Genomic DNA, 13,055 nt, shown 5'->3' on the forward strand with positions numbered 1-13,055 from the left:
CCTTTGTAGAGAAGAAGGAGAGGGAGAGGGAGAGGACAAGCTGAGTCACGCACCTAGCTGGGTCCCCATTCAGGCAGCTAGGTCTACTCACAGGTTGTGTTTGCCCTTCATTTTTGAAGAGGACCATGGCATCAGGGAAATGATGACATGACTCGCAGTTGACTTTGATGCAATCAAAGTTCTGATGTATAGAATTGGCAGGTTTAGAAACCCCAGATATCTGTTCCAGAAAGACGCCAAAACCGAACATGGAGTCTACTACCTGCCCTAAGCAGTATCTTTGTCTACTTGGGCCCAACCTACCCGAGTTACTAGCTGTCATTTTGTCTCGAGAGAAGCCTCGTCACATCTTTCACAAGCTCCGGCCACAAAACTTAAGATGATTCTTCCCTTTCAAAGTCGCCATTTCTCCCTGATCCTCTACCAACCCCTTATCACTATTAGTCCTCCATATTAGTAGGTCTGCTGTCCACATCATCTCCTCCAATGACTGCTCCAGACCATTTGTCTTTCGGTATTAACCTTTTTCTTTTTCTTTCTTTTCTTTCTTCTTTCCTCTTCTCCCTTCTTCCTTACTTCATATTTTTCCTCTCTTTTTCTTCCTTTCTTCCTTCCCTCTCTTCCTTCCTTTTTCTTCTTTCCCTCTCTTTACTCTTTTTCTTTCTTCCTTTTCCCTCCCTTCCCTTCCTTCCTTCTCTCTTCCCTCCCTCCCTCCCTCCATTTCTTTCTTTCCCTCTCTGAGTCTCCATATCTCACCCAGGCTGAAAGTTCAGTGACCACTCATGGACCCTATGCTACTACTAAGGAGCACCGAAGTTTTCATCTCTCTGCTCTGCTTTCAGCTCTCCTCTGCTCTGTTTCTGCCCTTCCTTAGGCTGCCCAGTGACCCTCTGTTTCCAGAGGCTCATCCTACTGGTTCCAGACTTCAGTTGGACAGCAGTTGGCTTGAGCCCACTGCAACTGTGGTGATCACAACAAAAGTGATCCAGCTGCCTGAGTCTCCCCAATAGCAGGCATGCACCACTGAGGCACACCCAAGCTGGAACTAACCCAGGAAGAGCAGCATACACCCTCTCTCTTCACTTACACACAATACAGTTGTCAAAAAACTTCTAATGCAGATCTGATTGCATTACTCCCTTATTCACATGCCTCCTGTGGCTCTCCATTGCCTCTATGATAAAATACAAGCTCCTCAGCCTGAATTAAGACCAAATACAGAGCAGTTCCAATCTAACTTTCTAAGCTTAGCCTTCTTTGCTCCCCCTTCATAAATACTGCATTCCAGTCACATGCAGCAATCACTTCTACAGCCTTGGAAGTGATTCCTCTATATCTGGAACCAATTTCAGCCTCACCTCTACCTCCTTGATTCCCTAGCACTTCCTTAAAAGCCCAACTCAGGTGCCAGCTCCCACCCAAGGTATTTCCTGAGCGCTGCCCCCCCCCCATATTATTTGCATATTCTCTGCAATGATGTGTGTGCATATCAACAGATTTACATATAAGGAATAAAAGCCCTTTGAGGGCAGAGACTGTTTGTGTTTTTGCCTTTGTGACCTGGTGCTTTGAACATATAGGAACCTACCAAATATTTGTTGAATAAATTCACTTGTAAAGGAATCCATTGCAATGCATAGTAGCGATAAAATGCTGAGCTCGCTGTCCACCACTCACGGCTCCAGACCCCTGCATGTAGGACGCCTGGTCCTAGGGGAGCCTTGCCAACTAAAGGAAGAGGCACGCACCCTTCCCCATCCTCTGTACATCTTGTGCTTTCCTACTTATTTGTGTCCTCTCCTTCCCTGAGGGCAGGGATGTTCTTGTCTTTGTCTATGTCCCCATAACTTAGCACATTGCCTGGCACATAGAAAGCTCATAATAAATCTTTATCAACATGATTCTGGTTCTTTACATCCTTCCCCCAGCATTTCAGGGAAAATCACTTCAAGCCTAGGTTTGGCTCACATTTGGGGTGTCCACAAAAAGAGGGGAGCAGAACACAATCTATACTATACATCAGGTGTGGCACAGCTATTTATTTCCTCTACACAAAAGAAAGGGTCATCTAAGTGACACAGTAGATAGAACTCTGGACCTGGAGTCAAGACAACTCATCTTTGTGAATTCAAATCTATCTGACTTCGATGCTTACTAGGTGTGTGACCCTGGGCAAGTCACTTAACTCTGCCTCAGTTTCCTCATCTGTAAAACAACTGGAAAAGAAAATTGCAAACTACCCCAGTAGCTTTGCCAAGAAAATCCTAAATGAGGCTGCAAAGAGACAGACACACTGAAAAATGACCAAACAACAAAACACAAAGCAAATGCTAAACACACAGGTACATGAGTGTATATTAACAGACTCAAAATAAGATGAAGTCATTTGTAACTACTCATTCTTTTCCAGGAGGTTGATACTTACACTTTCAGAAGACTAATAAGTATATGGACCTGCTGAAAAAGTGTTTTATATTTCACTTGCTTCCCACTACTCAAAAACTTCCTTCCATTTGGTTGGAAGTCTTCTGGGAAGTCCAACCAAGAGTGGACTCCATGGTCATCCTCTTCCATGAAGAAACTTCCCCCTTCCACTAGTTAATCCTCATCAGGGGACCCAGGATCTCCAAACCTCTCTTACTCAGGAGACTGAATCCAAGGCTGGGGATTGCCATCTTAGAATCATTGTTTCACCAGCTACAGGCTGAAACATGCAGCAGAAGAGGCAGTCAGGGTCCTGGGCTCAAGCTTACCTACCTGAGACTCAACTCCAGCTGCCTTTTCTGGTGCAGCCCCTATACTACTGGGGTGACAGAAAGGACACCACCCCTTCCATGTGTCCTCACTGAAATGTAGTGAGGAAGAGCTACTTGCCACATTGGGGGAGGGGGGGCAGGAAGGAGAGTAAGCCAGAAACTCTCTCCTTTCTAAGTGACCTTGTCTTCCCTTGCCATATTACAACATGGCCCCACTCAGTTCAGTCTTTCAGTACTGGGCCATTCCTGTCCCCACAATTGCCTAGAGGATTAAATTACCTGCATGTTCCATGAGATTCAAACCTGATACATAAAATAGCATAAGAACTTTGCATTCACTCTGTCCCTATCTCCATCAGGATTCTTTGTTCCTCCCCATTGGTCTTTCCACTCTTGTCATCAAGGCATGCCCTGTGTCCTCTGGTCATGACTTCTTTTGCTTTGAATTCTTTCAGAAAGGTCTTTCCAGATTTCTTGATATTCCCTGTGTTTGTTGCATTAGAATACTGTTGCTTCCTGAATAGGGAGCATTGCTATTGAGATGAGAGACTCAAGCAGACAGTATCCCAGGGTCCACCAATTTGGACATGTCTTTGACCTTGGTTGTCTGGGACTGGTTTGGGAGACTTCTAGGGAAGAGAAGTCAGAAGATCATGTGTCTTGCTTGAACACACCATGTAACGGGCAGGGTCAAGGCTTGGGCTCCATCCCCGAGTACCAACTGATTCTTTCCTCTAGTCAAGAAAAAGCCATCTGGTGAGCTTACAGAGAAAACAGACAAAGCTTTGCTTTCTCTCCATTCTGTCTGTCTGTTGGGGGCTGGGTAACTCAAAGCTGATAAGATGGGGGTCTGGTGCATGTACAGACCCCATCAGTTGGCTAAGATAGCGTCATATATGCGGAGGACATGAGGAGGGCACTGCAGCTGCTTTCAGGAGAATCCTGAGGACTGCAACATGAATGGATGGTTCTGGTTGGTCCATAACAGTTTGGGGAAAAGCCTTTTCCCATTGGTTGCCCAGCTGGAACTGTTGACTCATCAAAAAGGGCCTAAATCAACTGGGGCTTTGCAGCAATTATGTCCAAAGAAACAACTGACACTTTCACAATTGTCTTCTTATCAGAGAACGATGCTATATGAAGAAGGGCCATGGGGCCTTCTACCCTCCTCCTTTTTGGCATATGAACCCCAAGTTCCTTGGCCTTCTTGTTTGCTCCTTTCTGTTCTGTGTGCTGGGAGTGGAGTTTCCATTCTGGTCTAGGAGCTCTAGTCATGGGCATCCAGGTCTTCTGGAATCGAGGCTGAGTGCTAAGGCCAGCCTAGCATTGCCACCCTGAGAAACATAAGTCTGGGACTCCAGCCCAGCAAAGCCAACAGCTGTGCCAACTTTGAACACGAAATTGGTCAGGTTAAGATACAGTCGAGTAACACAGTTGATAAAGTACTAGTGTCAGGAAGACGTGAAATAGGGCCTCAGATACTCACTGTGTAACCCTGAATGAGTCACCTTAACCTCTGTCTGCCTCAGTTTCCCCAACTGTAAAATGGCAGCAATAATAGCATTTATCTCCCGAGGTTGCCCTGAGGATCTAATTAGATAATATTTGTAAAGAACTAAACACAGTTCCTGGTAAGTAGTAGGCTCTTAAGGAATGTTTGTTTCCTTCCTTCCTGTGCTATATAGGAATTAAGCTAAGTAATGAGCCTAAAATTCCTCCACTCCAGACCAAGGTGGTGTTGGTATTCAGTCATTTCAGTCATGTTCAACTCCCCATGACCTCCATTCGGGGTTTTCTTGGCAAAGATACTGAAGTGGCTTGCCATTTCCTTTTCCAGTTTATTTTACAGATGAGGAAACTGAGGTAAATGGGGTTAAGTAACTTGCCTAGGGTCACACAGCTATTAAGTGTTTGAGATCAGATTTGAACTCAGATCTTTCTGACTCCAGTCCTGGCACTGTGCCACCTAGATGCCCAAGGTGGCATAGGCAAGGATTAAGCCCCTAAAGTGTTGAGAGAAATGTTTGTACAGTTATTCTTGCTCCATGTTTGAAGGCCCTATCCCTTTGGAAAAGCTACCCAATGTTAAGAGGTTAAATAGGAATGGGGGTACTAGTTACTGACCAGCTAAAAATAGGAGACACACAGACAGGAGAGACTGTAGCTCATAACAAAGAGAAGAAAGAGCTTCAGTCCCATCAGCATACCTGAGAACCCTGACAGCCTGGATACAACCAGCCTGGCCCTGAGAAAGTACGTTCAAAGTCATACAATGGGACACTTTGTCTTCAGTCATCTTCAATATTTTAAGATACTTCCTGGCCCCTCTCCCCTGTGGGAGAGGAGAGTATGGAAAGAAGCCATTGCTCCTGCCCCATCAGTCAATCAACCTATCAAACATCTACCGCAAGAGTGGGGAACCTGCAGCCTTGAGGTCCCATATGGCCTGGCAGCACTGGCTGCACTTGGCCACAAGGGACTTTTTCTAGCATCCATCTGATCTAAAGCCTTTGTTAGGTACCAGGCACTGTTTTGAGAGCTAGGGATACAAGGTCCAAAGTGATCCAAGTGTTGCCCGGGAGGGTTGTGTTACATTCTAACACTCTAGGCAGTTTCTCTCCTTAACTTTCCGTGTTTCTTTTGTTAATGCTTACCTAATATTTACCATTGCAACTATTCCTTGTTAGAGTATTTTCTCTTTTATATGAAAGGACATCTGAAAGCTACCAAATCCTTGTCTGATTTGATTAATGATGGTGACAAGTTAAGATTTGGGAAGAGGTTTTTAATCCCTATAGAGTAACGAGACACCCCATCTCCATTTGACTGTGGCTGATAGGAGAGAAGAAGGAAGAGCAGATACCGATCCCATTTGGAATTCCCACCAAAAAGTGGGCTAGGGCATACTAATATCATACTCCTAGGCTGGCACAGATTTCCTTGAGCAGGAGAATCTCTGAGGGAGGAGAGAGGTTAATGAAGATATCTATGCCCCAGACCTAACAGTGGTCAGGCAAGGGAGAGCCAACCCTGAGAAGGACCAACCTCCCGAAAGGGTGGTCATGCTACATGTGGGGCACTGCTTCTTCAAACCTGGTACAAAGGACAAGCATAACCCTCCAAACGAATACACCACAAGTCTTTATATGAAAGCCCCTCCCTGGAACAGTATCTCCTGCTTGCTACCCCATTAATGTTTAACCATTCCCTGTTGTTAAACATTAGGGTTGTTTCCAGACTGGAGTAATAAGAAATAGTGGTGTTATGAAAAGCTTTGAATGGATTTAGGGTGGGTTTTTTTTTTATTTTTAACACTCTCTTGGGCTATTCTCAATAATGGTATTATTGGGCTAATGGGTATGATTATTTTTGTAAATTGTACTTCATATTGCCAGATTGGTGTTAAAAAAAAATTCTACAAGCTTGCAATTCCACCAGTAATGTATGAATAGAATATACCTGTTTTGTGACAAGGTAACCAGCGGTAAATTTTATCACTTTTAATTATTTGTTGCCAGTTTGATGGGTATGAGCTATAGCATGATCTTCCCTCATAGAGGGAACAGCAAAATGGCATAAACTCTAGACTTGAAGTCAGGAGGAACTAGGTTCAGATCTCACCTCTGACACTTACTAGCTATGTAATCATGGGTAAATCATAACCTCTCTGACCCTCAGTTTCCTCATCTGCAAAATGGGGGTCTTAATGCTATCTCATAGGCTGTTATGAGGCCCAAAGAAGGTCATGTATGTAAAAAGTATTTTGCAAACTTTTAAGTGCAATATTATTATTTATAGGTCCCTTCAATTAGTAGAAGTCATTGAGATCAAGTTGCCTGAAAGAGCTCCTCAAGAAAAAAGTATGCCCTCTACCACTGGCCTAAAATTTATCTCCAATTTATGTATTCATGACTTGTGTGTACATGAGGGCTTATAAGCTGCCTCCCCCATTAGACTGTGAGCTCCCTGAGGGGAGGGTCTGGGTTTGCCTTTCTTTGTGTCTGCAGTGCCTATGCCTATGTATCTCATAGTGTCTGGCATACAGTAGGAGCCTAATAAATGTTTATTGACTTGGTTGACGGTACATTTCCAAAGCATTATATCCATCACATCATGTCTCTGTTTGAGGATCTCCCTTGGTGCCCATTTACCACAGAATGAAACCTAACCCCCTGAGCTGGCCATCCAAGCACCTCCATAATCTGGCCACAATTTGTCTCCCTTTTTTTCTTGGGCCCACACTTCTGTGTGTAAATAATGGGTAAGGAACATTTCAGGGCTGGTGGGATTACAGCTCAGGCAAAAGCTGCCTAGGCCTATTGGGGGCCCAGTTTGGGGTGTTTTCATTCATGCTAGCTCTTCTCCTTGGTCTGCTGGCTTATACACTGCCCATCTTTCCCAATACTTACGTGTAGACACTGGATAGGAATCCACCACCACAAGATGCTTCTCCTCTGTCCTCCACACACATAGACAAGAGCCTGTTCTCTGGGACCAGACTTGAACAGGCAGGTTTGAAGCAGTGCACACCTGAGCTCTTGCCCGCTTTCATTCATCCCCAATCCTGCATCTGTTTTGCTTTCTCAGTGCTGGTGTGCCCTCCCTTACATGTCTTTTGGGGGATTTTGCCCAACTCACTAGGCTGTGTTTACTGTCTGTCAAACACCCATGTATCTATGTTGGGGCCATGCCAAAAAAAGTATTGCTGACACCAACCTTAACTCCTATGGCTCCGGGACAGGAATTCACCATCCCTGGTATATGTTTTCTGCATTTCTGCTTTTTCCTCCCTTTCTTCCCTCTCTTCTCATCCCTTCCTCTCTTCTCCTTTCTTTTCTTCTCCTCTTCCTTTCTCCTATCTCATCTTACCCTCTCTTCTCCTTCCCTCTCCTCAGTAGCTGTATAAGTCTGGACAATTCACTTAATCTCTCTGAGCCCTAGTTTCTTCATTGGTAAAATTAAAGGGTTAAACAAAATGATCTCCAAGGTCCCTTCCATCTCTCAATCTATGGACCTAGGATCTTCTTTTATCCTCTCCTCCCTCTTATCTCCTTCTCTCCCCCCTCCTTTCCCTCACCCTTTCTTTCTCCCTCTCCTTCTCTATATCTCCCTCTTTTCTCTCTCTTTCCTCCACATTTTCCTTCTCCCCTCCCCATTCTTCCCTTTCCTCTCTTTCTTTATGCTTTCCTTTCCCATCCCCTCCCTTTTCCTATGCCTTCTTCTCTCATCCCCCAGTCACTCATTAATAAAAGGGGGAACTTATTGTTTTCCATGTGCTTAGCATAGAGCGTGGCACATAGTAGGTGTTTTATAAGTTTTATTGACTAACTGACTGGTAGCTCACTCCACTTTTGGAAAGCTAGGATTGTTATGAAGTTTGTCTTTAAGTAGGGAGAGTAGCTATTTAGGCATCCCTAGAGGAATATTGAACAAAGATGGAAATCTTCACTTGACTTCCTTCAGTCTTGCTAATCTTTATGCCTCCGGTGATGGCAGCCAGCAACATGATGGGAATTGAAAAGGATATACTCACCCCATTTCATATATCAGATGGGCCTGAGGCATTGCTATTGAATGGAAAGAAAAAGTCATCTTAGAGATAAATTCAAACCTCTCTTGCTATGCTGGCTGGATACAGCTTCTGGTGTGATTCACAAAAGAGTTGAAATAGCCCTGAGGCTATAGATTATGTCACGTTATCACCACTCCTCTTCAGAGAAGTGTATGACTACCCTGGGCCCCTTCAATGTGAATCCTTAAAAGGTACTATTACAACAAGCCTAAATCTATCTGTAATTTCTGCCAATCATTCCTATTTTATACGCCTTCTGTAAACAAGCAGAATGTTTCTAATGCCTATGCTATATATTTCTTCAGGTTTTTTAAAAGACAATTAAGACTTACTAGTGGTGACTTTGAACAACTCATATTTCTTGAGTCTTAGTTTCTTTATCTATAAAATGAGGATAATAAATACTACCTGCCTCACAGGACTGTTGTGAAAAAAAGCACTTTGCATATTTTGGGTCAAGCACTAAAGAAAAGTTATATTATCATCACCTGCAAGTATTCATTGAGCACCTCTTACATATAGGGTTCTGCACTAGAAGTCCCAGAAAAAGATATAATCCCTGCTCTTGAAGGTCTAATTAGAGAGATTAGACATAGACTTGAAAAGATCACTTACAGCAAAGGTAGAGCTGACTGAAGGCCAAATGAGAAAGGTAGACACTAAATGCCCCAGGAGCTCAGGGGAGGAAGTAATCAATGAGAGGCAGTTATGGAAGGTTTCCTTGAGGAAGTGGGACTTGAGTTGGGCTTCAACAAATGGGTAAACTTTATTTATGTGGAGGGGGCAATGCAGAACATTGCTATTGCCTGTCTAAAGTGTTCCATATAGAGCATCACTTTTTAGGAAGGACATTGATGAGCAATGGTGTGTCCAAAGGAGAATCATAATGGAAAAGGTTTAAAGACTATATGATATAAGGACCAGTTAAAGGAAGTAAGGATGATTAGCTGGAGAGAAAAAAAAGAAAAGGAAGACATAAAGGGACATGATAGCTGCCTTCAAGTATTTGAAAGGCTGTCATGTGGTAAACAGATTAGACTTGTTCCATTTGACCCCAGGGAGCAGTGGGTGGAAATTACAAATTTTAGAAAAGCTGAAGGAAGAACATTCTAACTAGACTTGCCCAACAATGGAATCAACTGCCTTATGAGATCATAGGCTCGTAGGAAAATAAATGTAGAGCTGGAAAGGAACTTGAAGGTCATGAAGTCTATACCTCATTTTACAGATGAAGAAATGGAGTTTAAGTGGTTTGTCCAGGGCCACACAGCTAGTAAATGTCTAAGGTGGAATTTAAACCAGCTCTTCCTGACTCTAGGTCCAGTGCCCCCCTCTGCCACTCCCCTGCCATTGCCTCTCAGTAATGGGTTCCTTCCCAGGTTAATGCTCACACAGATTCTGCATGGCTCTTTATCATGGAAAGTGACCGTGCCCAGGAGGAGCTGAGGCATTGAGCTCTGCCCTCTCTGATCAGGTAGCAGTGTCTTCGCCCTGGCTATTTTCTATCCTGCTAGCAGGGAGGGAACCTCTTGTCCATGCTTTCTTTCTTTCAATCTAAGAACTATGATCAAAACTTCACCATCATTGCCTCTGGATAGAGCACAACAACAGATTATTCAAATGTTGTGCTCAATATGCCTATGATTTTTCTGATCAAAACTCCTTTCCTATAAGAATGGAAGCTCTGTGAGAGTAAGCACTGTCTTGACTTTGTATTCCTAGGCCCTATGCTTAACACAGTGCTTGACATATAGCAAGGGCTTAATAAATGTGATCAATTCATTCATTGTAGCTATAGTAGAGGGAGGGACAAGTACCAACTTTGGAGTCAAAAGGTCTGGGTTCAGATTCTACTTCTACCAATTATTAACCATGATATAATAATATAACATCTCTCTCAACCTCAATTTCCTAACCTATAAAATGGGCATAATAACATCTGTTCTATCTGCTTCACAGGGTTCTGGGAAGAATGAGTAAATTAATCAGTATAAAAGTAAATTACAAACAATAAGGCAAAATGCAAATATAAAGCTACATCACCATCATCATTATTACCATAGGCTCCAGTTATCTGGAAATCTCCTAACAAATCTAGCATGTGTAAGGAGAAGAGAGACATTCATTAATATAACACCAATTCAAGTCAAGTCAACAAGAATTTACAAAGCACCTACTTTGTGGCAGTCACTCTGGGAATCAAAGACAAATTTGAAAAGGTCCTGCCCTCGAGGAGCTTATATTCTACTTGAAGAATGTGACTGTGGGAATAAACCCTGACAAAGAAAATCTTAGATGTAGACCCTTTTCTGGGACCAGAGCAGCTTATAGGTTGGACCTCCAAATGCTTGGCCTCCTGACCTGGTCTCCTGAGGTCCCAGACAGCTTGGGGTGGATGGGTGGAACCTCCCACCGTGATTCCTACTAGAACTAAAATTGTGTGTTTGTAGGACATCGTCACATGCGTGGTCCAGAAGGATAACTCCAGCCCTAAGTCACTGTGGGATCGTAGAGCAGTCTGGTCCCTTCTCTGGGCTTCAGTGTCTTCATCTGTCAGATGAGAGGGTTGAAGTAGGAAGACTGGGATTGAAATTATGGCTCAGATACTCACTGGTTGTATAAGCCTGGGTGAGTCACTTAACCTCCGTTTCTCTCAGTTTCTTCATCTGTAAAATGAGTGGGGGGATTCAGTGGCCTCTAAGGTCCCTACCAACTCTAACATCTCTTAGTTCTATGAGATGATGAGAGAGAAGGATCTTGTTCTAAGAAATAGAGGTGAAGACACACACTCAGAGAAAGATACTGATAGGGATGGAGAGGGGATGAGAAAGACTGCTGGGCCCTGTCTAGGCTGAGCACCCTCCCCCATCTCTCTCTGCCAGTTGAGGCGTTGTGTCTTAGAAGAGAAATACATGTGTGTCAGAGCAAGACAGTATGGATAAGGACAAGCAAGTGGAAGGGCGTGGGGAGGGCAAGAAGGAGAAGATGATCCATCCAGTCAAACTCCCAACAGGGAGGCCTTCCCAGCTTGGAACCTCCATCCCCTGACACTAATGTGACCTCTCAGGCTCAGGCAAAGTCTGGACCCAGTCACCCAAAAAACTCCCCACTCCCTGGCTGCATTCCTGAAGAGGATGGGGGAATCCGCTGCAAGGTGGGGCCCTGCAAGCTGAAAAGGCAGCTAGCTGCCCCAGGACAGGGAGAGGGCCCCCGCCCAGTGAGAAAGTGGAGGCAGGAGAATGGGGAGCAGGGGGAAATGAAAGGAAAGCAGGGATTAAAGTTTCAGTAACCTGCCTCGAAAGCAGCCCAGGCTCTTTATGAGCTGGGATTCCTGAGAGCTGAGTAAGGTAAAGAGAGCTGGGAGGAAGAGACAATGGCAGTGAGGCATCCCAGCAGACAGGCCCAAGTAGGGAGGCACCTGGGGACCCCGGCACCCATAGCTCTCTCTGCTCCTCTAATAGGAAGCTGAGAAAAGGGTGACACCCAACTGCCCTAGCACCAGGCAGCCCCCATAACTGAGCCTGCCTCTGGGGGGCCAGACCAAAGGGTCCAGTGTCCAAGGGCTTAGGTCCCTTCAAAGATAGGAGCTAGAACAATCAGGAAAACTGAGCTGATGGCGATACAGACCTGAGGTTGTTTGGATTCTTAGCTGGCTTGTCCTGACACAGAACCCTGGAAAGGATGCCAAAGAACAGAGAAAAGGTCATACCCCTGCAGAAACTACATCTGACCCAAGCCACAGACTGACCCCAAACCTAGGCCATAGACAGCCACTAACACAGTCAAGGACTAACTCTTAACTCCAGCCACAGATTGACTCCTGACTCTAGTACAGACTGACCACTAACTCTGACCAAGAACTTCCCCCTGACCCAACCATGGACTGACCCTTAACTCTGGCCATAGATTAACCCCTGACCATGGTACAGACTGACCACTAACTTTGACCACAGAAGGGTCCCCTAACCCAACCATGGACTGACCCTTAACTCTAGCCACAGATTAACCCCTGACCATGGTACAGACTGACCACTAACTTTGACTACAGAATAGCCCCCTAACCCAAACATGGACAGACCTTTAATTCTGGCCATAGATTGACCACTAACCTAGCCATGGACTGACACTTAACTCTGGCCTAGATTAACCACTCACCCAGCCGTGGACTGACCACTAACTTTGACCACAGACAAACCACGGACCACTAGCTCTGGCCAGAGACTGATCCCCTAGCTCTACCAATTGGCTCCCAAACCCATGCCATTGGTCACAAAGAGGACCAGGTGAGAGAACATAAATCATTTAGCATCCCTGATCCTAAGATTTTAGGTCACTACCCAGGCACTGCCAAATAGTGTTATTGTTTGGGTATGAAAGAGATAGACCCTGTTACTGATGGGGTCCTGGGGCTACTTCAAGTCTGTCTTTAGGTTACCTTTCAAGACCTTTCATAATCTGGTCTCGCCTTTTCTCTCCAAACTTTTCTCCCCCCAGCCCCCTATCGGTTCTGTCCTTTAGCCTGTTTCCTCTCTTTCCCCTGGGCATAAGACACTCTCTCCTCTCAACTTTCATTCACACCATTTCCTTAGCTTTGAATATTTTACCCATGTCTTTTAACAGCTCCAAATGCTATTATTGATCCTTCAAGCCTCAGCAATGGATGGAAGTCACCTCACCAATAAAATTAAATTGGGGGGAAAATGGTGGGGTTTTGGGTCTTTATTAAC

Source organism: Petaurus breviceps, unplaced genomic scaffold, assembly GCF_028583685.1.
Source record: "Petaurus breviceps papuanus isolate PSGF00001 unplaced genomic scaffold, PetGlider_PUasm1.0 139, whole genome shotgun sequence".
NCBI classification, from domain to species: Eukaryota; Metazoa; Chordata; class Mammalia; order Diprotodontia; family Petauridae; genus Petaurus; species Petaurus breviceps.